Source organism: Schistocerca piceifrons, chromosome 2 (genome assembly GCF_021461385.2).
Source record: "Schistocerca piceifrons isolate TAMUIC-IGC-003096 chromosome 2, iqSchPice1.1, whole genome shotgun sequence".
NCBI lineage: Eukaryota > Metazoa > Arthropoda > Insecta > Orthoptera > Acrididae > Schistocerca > Schistocerca piceifrons.
The window spans coordinates 225,058,344-225,070,356 of record NC_060139.1 but is presented as its reverse complement, the minus strand read 5'-3'; the positions used below and the strand labels follow the sequence as shown (position 1 = coordinate 225,070,356).

Here is a 12,013-nt window from a genome sequence, read left to right as displayed (position 1 = left end):
ATGTGGCCTGTAATTGATTAAGTGCTGTGATGATCTCTCCTTTGGCAAAAGATAACAGATTAGTCCCCCCATCTGTGTCTGTTACAGTGGACTACCAAGAGAGAGGTAATCATCAGCACAACCAATGGAAGGGTAACATTCTGTGAGTCAGAGCATAAAATGTCAGAAACTTAAGTGTGGTGGGGAAGCTAGAAAATATGCAGAGAGTCAAACTAGATATAGTGGGGATCAGTGAAGTGAAATGGAAAGAAGAGATGGATTTCTGGTCAGACGAAAATAGGGTCATATCAACAGCAGTAGGAATTGTTATGAATAGGAAGGTAGGGCAGAGAGAGTGAATTACTGCAAATACTTAAGAGATAGGGTTGTTCTCATCAAAATTGAAAGCAGATCAACACCAACAATAGTAGTTCAGCCACACATGCAATGGCCTAAGCATAAGATGAAGAGATAGAGACAGTATATGAGGATCTGAAATGGGTAATTCAGTGTGTAAAAGGAAATGATAACCTAACAAACATGAAGGATTGGAAAGTGGTAGTAGGAGAAGGAACAGCAGAAAGAGAAACAGGAAATTATGGGCTTGGTAGTAGAAATAACAGAGAAAGACCAATGGAATTTTACAGTGAATTTCAGCTGGTAATAGTGAATACACTGTTCAGAAATCATGAGAGGAGGAGGTATGTTTGGAAAAGAGCTCGAGGTACGGGAAGATTCCAGTTGGATTACATCATGATCAGACAGTGAATCTGAAATAGGAAATGATTTGTATGACAGTTTAGTACTGATGAAGAGAAGGCAGAAGCTGGAGAGATTCATCCAGAAGAATAATTATGGAAAGAAGTGAAATACTGAGGCTTGGCGAGATATGTTTGACGTTCTCTGGGAGTAAAGATAGTAGATAATGAATACCACATTAGGCAGTTCATCTGAAGAGGAATGGACGTCCCTAAAAATGGCAATTACATGTTAAGACAGACAAGCATAAATACAAAGAAGGTAACTATGAAGAAATGTTTCAAGTAATGAAGGAAGGTGGATATACAAAAATGTGCAGTGAAACTATAGTTCAATTCTTTTATCTTGGTGGCTCGCGCATGCCAGCCCAGACGCGGAAGATTGCTGCGTTGCCAGTTGCACACGACGCACGCGCCAATAGAAGCAGCGCCATAGTATAGCATAGTTCGCAAGCTTACGTGTAGGGGGAGCGCGCAGTTCATGAAGTAAAGCCACCACGGCCGCATTAACCCTTTCGCTGCTACAAAGACGTGCTCCCTGCATTCCGCGCTGTGCGCGATTTTGTCACTGCACTGCTCGCCTGTGCAGACGCATCGTGTTCCGACTGCTTTGACACTCTTATCAATCGATTCCACAAAAACTATTTGGCCCAAAAATTAGATTTTTACACATCTTCTTGACTGATACCTTCCCCCCATAAATGACTTAATTTTGTTTCGATGTTCAACACAGTTATTATGCAGCATTAACTACAGTAAACCATTGCACAAAATTTTGAAGAGTTTGCAGAGGTAAAAGTCCATAGAGTATACTTTCTGTATGGTCGATTTTAGTTGCCACAATGTTGAGAATGAAATGTGGACAAGATACCCAAAGTTCATATAAAATTTACTGTATAACAATAGCTCATTTAAGTACGACATAGGTGTCGTATGTAATATTGAGAAATATTCCGTCTTTCGCGACTGTAACAAAAGTTTTATTTACACTGAGCACATTTGGCTTTATTTTAAAGCACTTCAATCAATCAAAAGGAAGTAGACAAAATACATTAAACAAAACTGTGGACTTACAAAAACATTAGAACTTGAATATACCGTCTATCAGTGAAGTGCTCTGAGCTATGTCAAATATAATTTTTGTGTGTGGCACACACAAACATCATTTATTTGCTAAAACACTGATCTGCCAACACAAACGTTGAATATTGTGTTACCGCAGCACAAAACTACGAAAGGTGATTTGGCAATGGAGGAGACAAAATACTGTCCACTGAAGATGCTTCAAAAGAGAGAAACGCGTCTGGTCTAAATAAGTCCCTTATTACAGTTGCAGAAGAGTAGGATTCAGTAGCATTGGTAAAACTGCGACTGTGGAACAAAAACAAGAAAGAGAACATGAGTGCCATTGTGTATGTGCCATACCTTTCCTTGATTGAAGTGCTTTAAAATAAAGCCAAACGCATCCGGTGTAAATAATACTTTTATTACAGTCGCGAAAGATGGAATATTTCTCAATATTACAGACGACACCTATGTCGTACTTAAATGAGATTTTGTTATACAGTAAATTTTATATGAAATTTAGGTATCTTGTCCACATTTCATTCTCAACATTGTGGCAACTAAAATCGACCATACGGAAAGTATACGCTATGGACTTCTACCTCTGCAAACTCTTCGAAATTTCGTGCAATGGTTTACTACATTTAATGCTGCATAATAACTGCGTTGAACATTGAAACAAAATTAAGTCATTTATGGGGAGAAGGTATCAGTCAATAAGACGTGTAAAAATCAAATTTTTGGGCCAAATAGTTTTTGTGAAATCGAATGATAAGTGTGTCAAAGCAGTGGGAACACCATGTGTCTGCACAGGCGAGCAGTGCAGTGATGACAAAATCGCGCACAGCGTGGAATGCGGGGAGCACGTGTCTGCAGCAGCGAAAGGGTTAATGAAGAGACAAAGCACTAGAAATTTCAAAAAATTGCATTCAAACGAATATAATTTGTGAAGTAAGGCACTTCGATATTGTTTTTAAATAATGAAAATATTAAGCACCGCACAAGGTTTCAACTCCTAACCTTTCACGTAGGAGCCCAACACCTTCACTGTTACGCTAACGCACCTCGTCTGACTACACAACGCCACGAGGAATATAAGACATCACGCAGAATACTTACCAACAGTGTTTGCATGACTATGAATTACTCACACTTCGTCGAAGTAAAATAGGAAATAAACAATTACCGCTGTTCTTTATTGTGAAAAAGCGGTTCGTGAGAATGATACAAACACCTTTCCTTGCTATCGCCTGAATTAGGAGTCTTATTGCTTGTTTGGTTTAATCAGTTAATAGAATATGAAGCAATTGGTATAAAGAATGCTTTTTCCAAACTTTCTATAAAAGAATGTCTGCTATCAAGACATTGCTTTTGTTCTATTACTTTATTTATGACTGAACGTTTCTAAAACTGAAGACACTCGTCCATGCTCTGCACTGCAGTCGAGATGTGGCAACGTCGTTCTCTGTTCATTGGCTGACTGTGTTTTGTGACCTCAGATGCGCAGAACGAACCTAAACTTGGCCGCCAACATAAATGACACGCACTTTAGAATACAGAAATATGTCTCTTAGAAATGAAATAAATAGGAACTGCAGAAAAGCCTAGGCAAAATGGTTGTAGGAAAAATTTGAAGAAATCAAAACAGAAGTGGTTGTCAGAAGAAATGATTCAGCATAGAGCAGTCAAACAACCTTCAGTGAAATTAGAAGCAAGGGCATCAGCATTAAAAGTGGAATGGGAATTGCACTGTTAATCACAGAGGAGAGAGTGGGTAAGTGGAAAGAGTTCATTGAAGGCCAGTATAAGGGGGAGGATTTGTCTGATGACATGATTGAGGAGGACAGAGTAGTCTACGTAAGACAGTGGATCCAGTATTAGAGTCAGAGTTTACTAGAGCTTTGGAAGTCTTGCTGTCCAATAAGGCAGAAAGGATAGATAACATTCCTTCAGAATTTCTAACGTCGTTGGGGGAAGTGGTTGTTGTTTAGAATCTGAGGATGTAGACATATCATCGGACTTTCATAAAAATACCAGTCACACAGTTCCCAAGATAGCAAGGGCAGACAAGTGTGAGAATTATCACATAGTCGGCTTTACATCTCAAGCATCCTATCTGCTGGAAAGAATAATTAGCTTTAGGAAAAGTAAGGGCACAAAAGAGGCAGTTCTCAGATTGTGACTGATATTGTAACAAGACTTAAGGAAAATCGAGACATGTTCATATGTTTTGTAAGCATTCACCAATGCAAAGTAGTACAGGATGTTCGAAGTTCTGAGAAAAACAGGAATAAACTATAGGGAAACATGGATTAATATACAGCATGAACAAGAACCAAGACTGAAATGCTCAGATTAAAAAGGGTGTAAAACAGGGATGTGATCTTTCACTCCTGCTCTTCAGTATATACATCGAGAAAGCAATGGGAGAAATAAAAGAAAGGTTCAGAGTGGGCTTAAAGTTCATAGTGAAAGGATATCAGTGATAAGAGCTGGTGATGGTATTGCTATATTCAGTGAAAGTGAAGAAGAATTATAGGATGTGTTCAACAGAATGAACACTCTAATGAGTACAGAATAGGGTCTGAGAGTAAACCAAAGAAAGACTAAGGTGATGAGGAGGAATATCAGAAAAATGAGTTGATCTCTAAACATAACATGAACATTAGTTACTGTGAAGTAGATGGAGTTAAGGACTTCTGCTATCTTGGTCGCAAAATAACAGGTAACTGATAAGGCAAGGGCGACATATAAAGTATATTAGCACAGGCAAAGAGGGCATTGCTGGGCAAGAGAATTTTGCAATTGTCAGACATCAGCCCTAATCTTATGAAGAAATTTCTGAGAATTTATGTTTAGAGCACAGCATTATCTGGTAGTAAATAATGGACTGGGAAAACCCAAATAGAAGAGAATTGAAGCATTTGAGATTTGAAGCTACAGAAGGATGCTGAGAATGAGGTAGACTTAAGGTAAGGTGTGAGGAATTTCTCTGCAGAATTGGCACAAAACACTGGCAAGAAGAAGGGACAGAATGATAGGACATGTGTTAAGAGACCAGGGAATAACTTCGATGGTACTAGACGAACCCGTAGAGGGTAGAAACTGTAGGGGAAGACAGATATTGGAATGCAGCCAACAGATCATTGAGGACAGAGCATGTAAGTGCTACACTGAGGTGAAGAGTTGGCACAAGAAAATAATTTTTAGCAGGCTGCCTCAAACCGATCATAAAGACTGATGACTCTGAAAAAATCAACATGGTGTCTGCATGCTGGGTTCTCTTCTATCAGCCAATCAGTCCTTGGGCTACACCACAGATTAGGCTGCAAACCATGGAAAGCTGCTGAATTATTTTTAATGTAACAGTTTCCATGAATTTAAAGATCTGTCATGCACCAAGAGCTAAATTTGACAGGAAGTATACTAAATGTATAGTACCTTTAACAATTCATATTTGTCTATTCAGTACATTTTTGAAGGTAAATTATTTTGAAACCTAAAAGCTAGGCCTACAATATTAGTAATGTAAAATACATCTTTTATATTATTATGAATGTCACCTTTCCTAAGTTGATTATCTTTATTTACATTCTGGTATGAATAAATCAAGCATATCCAACGAGTTAGGAAATATATTCCTGCTCTATTGCCAGTACCAGTAATATTACGTTGCCACTGAAAATTAAAGTTTTGAAATAGAAAATGAGTCAGACTCACAGAAAATTTTGTTAGATACTGTGATGAAATATATATTATTTTGTTTGTTTACAGAACTTTACATAGGATCGTGTTGATGGATTTATTGGGTTTTTTATGCCTTCTCTTTTTGTAAAGTTGACTTAATAATCTAAGGTGAACAGTGTATGTTATGAAAGCTGCAGGTTGTTTTCATGACTCAGGGGAAGCATTCAAATAAATGAATGTAGCAAAGTTCCCGAAACCACAAGCAAATTATTGGCTGATACAGCTTACTTAACAGTCTAGGACTGAACCAAGATGGGCCTTTTCTCCCCAATTAGAAATGATGTCCATCTATGGCAGCTGGATGGAAAAATCATGACTTTATGGCAGCATGTTTCTTTGTCTTCCATTCCATAAAATTTGACATGACTCAAACCACTGGGGTTGAAATTCCACACTTTTTCCTCTTTTATGAGGTAGAGAATAACTTTCTTTTTCCAACTGTTTGATTTGGGTCCACATTTGAGCACACCTATAATGTTCTTCAGGGTTTACTAAAATTGCTTATCTGTTTGAAACTGGATGTAATCCCACCAGGCTGTAACAGATCTTGGTTCTGAATGGAAAAAAAGGTAAACTACCTTTGTCATTAAGAGAGGGGTGTCATTTGGGGTGTTGAGGACAGATGTTAGCAAAGTGTCATACAGCCAGGTTTACATTTACACTTATGTGGGAGTAGAAAAGTGTCCTTATAGCTTGTGACACACACTGAATGCATCCATTTTTGGACCGAGCCTTTTCCGCAGCTCGATAAGGGCTGTACAAGGAAGCAATAGAGAGGGGGGGGGGACACAGGGGCACGATTTTGGCAGTAGAGTGTGGAAGTTCATATCAGCCTTGACTGCAGGATGGTGTCAACAGTGCTGCTACACTGAGAAAATGACAATTTCTTGTGAACAGTGTGGCAGATGGGCAAACGCTATCTGTGTGCGATCGGTGAAGTCACAGTATTTTCTCTCATGCTCGCCAATGGGAAATCTGCATTTTAATAAAATTGAAGAGAGATATTTTGAGAAACTAGTGAGAATTCAGTAATGAATTAAAATTCTGCACACCATATTATGGGAGGGGGCAAATGGCCCCCTTACACCCGGCTCTCCACCACCTCTCCCCTTTGTGATTTTACAGGACACTAAAAATAACATTTAAAGAAACATTGTAAGTATAATTGCATAGGCTTCTGCAGCCAGATTCAGTTAACATAAAAGTTTTCTGTGTATGGCACCGCATCGTATTGTATAAAACTACTGCTGGAGAAAATAAATGTTTCAGCAATGGTTGCAGCGGCCTCCTCCTGGTTCTACTGGTGCATTCTAGCTATGCTGTCCCTTATATTTTGTTATTACTGTTCACTGCACAAACCATTACATCATAATTTTAAAAAGATTGTTCATTTCATTGGTCACGTAAGGAAGAAGGAGAGGGAACTTTATTTTAATAGGTTACTGTGGTGGAGGGAAAGCGTAACCTCTGTTATCTATTGGCTCTTGTATTGAGTGCCATGATTTGTGATAACCAGCGAATGAGAAGTTGGTTCCTGTTTACTAAGTGCTGGACGTCGGCCGCACAGCGGCAGTTACTCGCCATTAGTGCTCACGCCTCGTGTTGATAGTACGTCTATTGGGCTCCGATTGCTGGCAGCCAAGATGGGGCAAGCCTGAGTCCATCCTCTCTATTCACGTTCTTAGGGTGTTTAAGTATTTCGATGGCCTCTCTGATTTTGTGTTTTGTCATAATCGGCTGCTTGGCCGACACACAGGCTTCGCTAAATTTTATTTCTTTCACACAGTCTTGTTGATGGTCGGCCTCTGCAAATCTGTTGTGTTGCCCTAGACGAATGTAGTGCTCATGTTCCCAAACTAGTGTTGCTATCGGCCTGCCAGTCTCACCTATGTATGCCTCTCCACATTTGCATTCCACCTTGTGCACACCTGCAGTGTGTAATGCATCCACCCTGTCCATAGTGGAGCCTAGCACGTCATGGATCCTGTGACCAGGTTCTTCAGTGAAGCCTGTGAGTTGGCCAAGCAGCCGATGATGATGAAATGCAAAATCAGAGAGGCCATTGAAATACTTAAAACATCCTAAGAACATGAATAGAGAGGATGGACTCAGGCTTGCCCCATCTTGGCTGCCAGCAATCAGAGCCAACAGACTGCACTGTCAACACGAGGCGCGAGCACTACCGATGTGTAACTGAACACACCAGTAGACCCAGGAGGAGGCCACTGCAACCGTGGCCAAGGCGTTGGTTTTCTCCGGCAGTAATTTTATAGAATATGATGTGGTACCATACCCAGAAAACTTTTATGTAAACATGTTGAGTGTTGTTTTTGACTCCCAAGACACAAATTTGTGTCCAGTGCTGTGATTCTGTTGTGGAAGCAGACCCAGCAGGTGCCATCTTCATTTTCATGTTTGCGGCTCCAGAAAGTGATGTATTTTGTAGTTTTGTATTTGTCTGCATACTACAAAAATATGCAGTTTAATTGAGGTGCCACAATGAAGATCCCTTCAAAACACCCTCATTGTTGCTATGATTTGTCGTGTAAAAGTATCAGGAAATGTACTGTCAGTGGAAAAAACTGGTACCTCTATTCCAAGCTCAGGCTGTTTTAATATGGGTCCATTATTGAAGGAAAGGCGTTTTTAATGATGTATCTAGCAAACTACATGATCTTTGTTAGTGGTGACATAGCAGGGAGCCTGTTTAGTGTATTTAGAATACCAGGTACCTTCAGAGTAGATGTGCTGAAGGGATATAAATCCCTTTCAAATTTACTGAAAAAGTAACTTTCTAAGCCAACATAAAATATGGACTTTTCAAATTTTTGGTTTTGTGCTGTAGACAGTTTTGGCTTCCGTGTTCGAAATGGATTTCAAGAGACTGTTTTCACATTATTGAAAAGTGTTGACAGAGAAGCAGCACAGAGTCTTGGAAGAGAACATCATATTGTGACACTTACTTCGAAAACCTTTCGACAGTATTTGGTTGGCGAGTTCTTTAACTTCATAGTTATAATATAAATGTTTCCTTTTTCCAGTAATAGAAACAATTGTAATGTAATTGACTGCCATACTTTGATTTTCAATAAAACTCTGATAAACAATGAGTTAAGACAAAATAAAGAGCATTCTCCAAAAATAAGTTGTCATAAAAACACAAAAATTGGCAGTAACAAGAAACAATGTCCCTAAGTATGATTAATGGAAAAAATAATTTCTCTGGATTTAAAAATCTTTTGTAAACTGCAGCAATAAAATGTTATCAAAAAGATGTTTGAATGAAATTTTGAGGCAGGTGAGTACACTAAATATCTTTAAAAACAGTAATTTCAATAATAAAAGCAATATGATGAAATAGTTCATTTTATACCTTTGCTTTATTATTACCATGGTGTTGGGGTTTATTGTTAATATTATTGTATGGAATGACATGGTTAACAATTCAGATAAAATGAAAAGGCACTGAAAAATGGGTGTGAACATGGGTAAAAGAAAACTTTTGCCCTTTCAGTGTGCCATGTCCAGTATGTCAGTAAGCTTATGGTTAAAGCCTTAAGCTCTGCCAGAGGCAAATCTTGGGAAGGGGGGTGGGGGCTAAAATCCTGGATTTGACTCCAGTTTCTACCTAGCAGTTTATCTAGTAAAACACTGCCTATACAAATGTCATCTCAGTGCACAATTAGACTTCAGCAAGGTGTGGTCAGCTCAGTGTAAACACCATGACATAGCAGAGTAGCATATGTGCATTTCTTTATAACAAAAACCTAGAATTTCAACAGCAGTTGAGAGTTTTTACACTTTTCCTGTTGATTTATAAAAATAACATAAATTACTCGAGTGAACTTCGTCAATGCCAAGGTTGATACCTCGTGATTTGAACAAGAAAAGAAGTGGAATTGCAAAGAATCTCATCAAGAACTGGATGTAATTACAAAAGGAAAGCCACGCAAAGGATATGTTCCTCAGAAAAATAAGTTACAACTGAAGCAGTTTTGCGGTAAAAATATCAGTAGATAAAAGAATTAATATTTTGATCAGAGGTACCTCTGTTATCCCTAATAACCAAGATAATGGGTGGGAGAGAACCTAGTCACATCACCAGAAGAGATAATGAATAAGAGTGCGAGAAAAATTACAGGAAATAAATTGGTTAATGATATGAATAAAATTGCAGTTCAAACATTATCCCTGTAAGACTGAAGCTTAGAGGATCACAGTTATGCTGAAAAAGTAGTTGGAAGTGGAGTCATTCTTAATTTTGCACTGAGTGATTAATAGCAAGTAGTAACATAGGAACCTCATATGTCTAGCATCTCAATCATTGTTTGTTCCATTAACCGTTTTCTTCATTGTGTAAGTTTGATTTGGGCCATTAGTAATAACTTTCATACAACTGTGAGTAAAATTAGAGTACTAAAATATGAATAAGACCACAGACAGATCAGTTAAAGGGAGGACTGTTCACTAGTGAAGGAAATTGAAATCCATGTGAGGCAGAATATACTAGTATGAAAGATTCATGATACAATGAACAGATCAAAAGCTTGTTAGAATCTGAGGTACTAATTAACCAAAATAGGTCTCCCAAAGCTAAATACCTATAAAAATCAGAGAAGTCACATGAGGATTATATTTCATGAAAGCAGGTATGTTTTATTTGATAAAATTGAATTACTGCCTCTTCCCTGAGGGATCTTACTTATTTTCCTTCTGTCATATATAAAGGATCACATCTACAATTATATCTGTTAAAATTCTCTGTCCAGAACTTGAGTGGTGTCATGGGCCATCACATACTCTCTCCAATATTTTCAGAGCAGTAAATGATCAGACCATACTTCTTTAGTGATATTAATTATATCACCCAGTCTTTTAAGAACCAATATACCAAACTTTTAAATACAAACTAGAGAAATGTATCAGAAGTTGGTTTATACGTTATTGGAGCAATATTTTGGAGAATGGCAGGAAAAATTCTAAGAAGCTTAACATGCAACATAACACACTTGTGGAGAGTAGACTAATATGACAGACATTGCCCCTCACATAAATTGTTTTGAATGTATGTGTTAGATGGCTTTCAGAAGGTTTCATATGATACGATGCCTCATGGATTCTGTTAGCATCAAATTTCATATCATTACTATTCTCTGTTTATCCTCACTCTCTCCACATCTTGCTTTAACCACGGCTCAGTTTCATAAATGTCATACATGTAACATAATTATATATCAGGAAGAGTCAAATGGAAACTATAAACATATAAGAAAAGAGAGAATGTGGTAAACATGCTGCTAATGGTATCCTGATTGTTTACTCCTTGACAGCTGTCATGGAGATGTCTGAAGTAGCACAAAGATAGCTACCCCTTTGGCAACCAACAGTACTCTGTTATTTGGTTTCTCATAGTGTAAGTGTGACATGTATTGTAGTTTGTAAAGATCCAAGATGGTGTTGCATGTTTGTCACAGCAGTCTATGAATGAAGTTAGAAGTTCCCAAATGGTTGGGTGTCCATGGTCAACACTCTTTGTGAGGCACAATGCATTGTAACTTCTGAAAACACTGCAGTCATTGTGATATAAAATTGAAAGTGCCATGTGGCATTTAAGCAACCATAGTCATGGTTGATCACACCACACTGTGCATGATCTCCAATTTCACAAAGAGCGTGCTAGATAAGTGTCCCGGAAGTTGGCTCCTGAATTTTTGCAGCAAATTTTTTATGCATGTCAGCACCTTCTGCAATACTTCGCACAAGTATGTATTGGTTGTGTGCAAGAATCATTGCTTGTTTCATGAATGATTGCACAAACTCCAATTCTTTTTTGAGGCACTTTGTGCATTGAAAATGGAGGAAATTAGGCCAAAAGTGTTTCATCAGGAGACTGGACAGGTAGAAAACAACTGAAGTTATCCTTAGCACCTATTGGTAACCCAGCATTAGTATGAAATACATTGGTCACACGACTAGTGACAGTCACCAGAACATCTTAAACCAAGATTGTTATTCGATGAGCATAAAAGACCTCATAGTTTAGCCAGCAAGATCATCTTTCACACAGCCCAAAAGAGCTCACAGCTTTGTTGGCGGACAAAAGATGCATTTACCTTTATGTTTCTCCAATAATCTTCCTATTTTCAAAGAAACTTTACCAACATATTGGAAAATGACCATTCCCCTTTGTTCTTCACTTTGTCTAAGATGCACAATGAAGTGGTTGCTTTGGATGTTGGTCCACAGAGCAAGAGCCCTATCAGATTCAGACAGCGTATCTGATGAGATATGCCATCTCTGTACTGTATTTTTAGAGGATGGATATTCTGAACAGTAAAATTCACTGTGCCTTGCGCCCAGCACATTCTAGATGAAATGAGAAACTGGAATAAAGTGAAGAACAAAGAGGAATGGTCATCTTGCTGTAGGTTGGCAATGTTTCTTTGAAAATATAAAGATTATTA

General features: G+C 38.3%; 2 protein-coding genes across 5 annotated transcripts in view; one reads left to right on the top strand and one right to left on the bottom strand.

Moving 5' to 3' along the window:
• Window positions 1-12,013, bottom strand: part of LOC124774901 (hydroxyacylglutathione hydrolase, mitochondrial) — a 109,178-nt gene that overhangs the window by 1,234 nt on the left and 95,931 nt on the right. The gene's annotated exons all lie outside the window — the stretch shown is intronic.
• The window catches only part of LOC124774902 (high mobility group protein B2), a 30,712-nt gene that overhangs the window by 13,698 nt on the left and 5,001 nt on the right, over window positions 1-12,013 (top strand). The window lies entirely within an intron of this gene.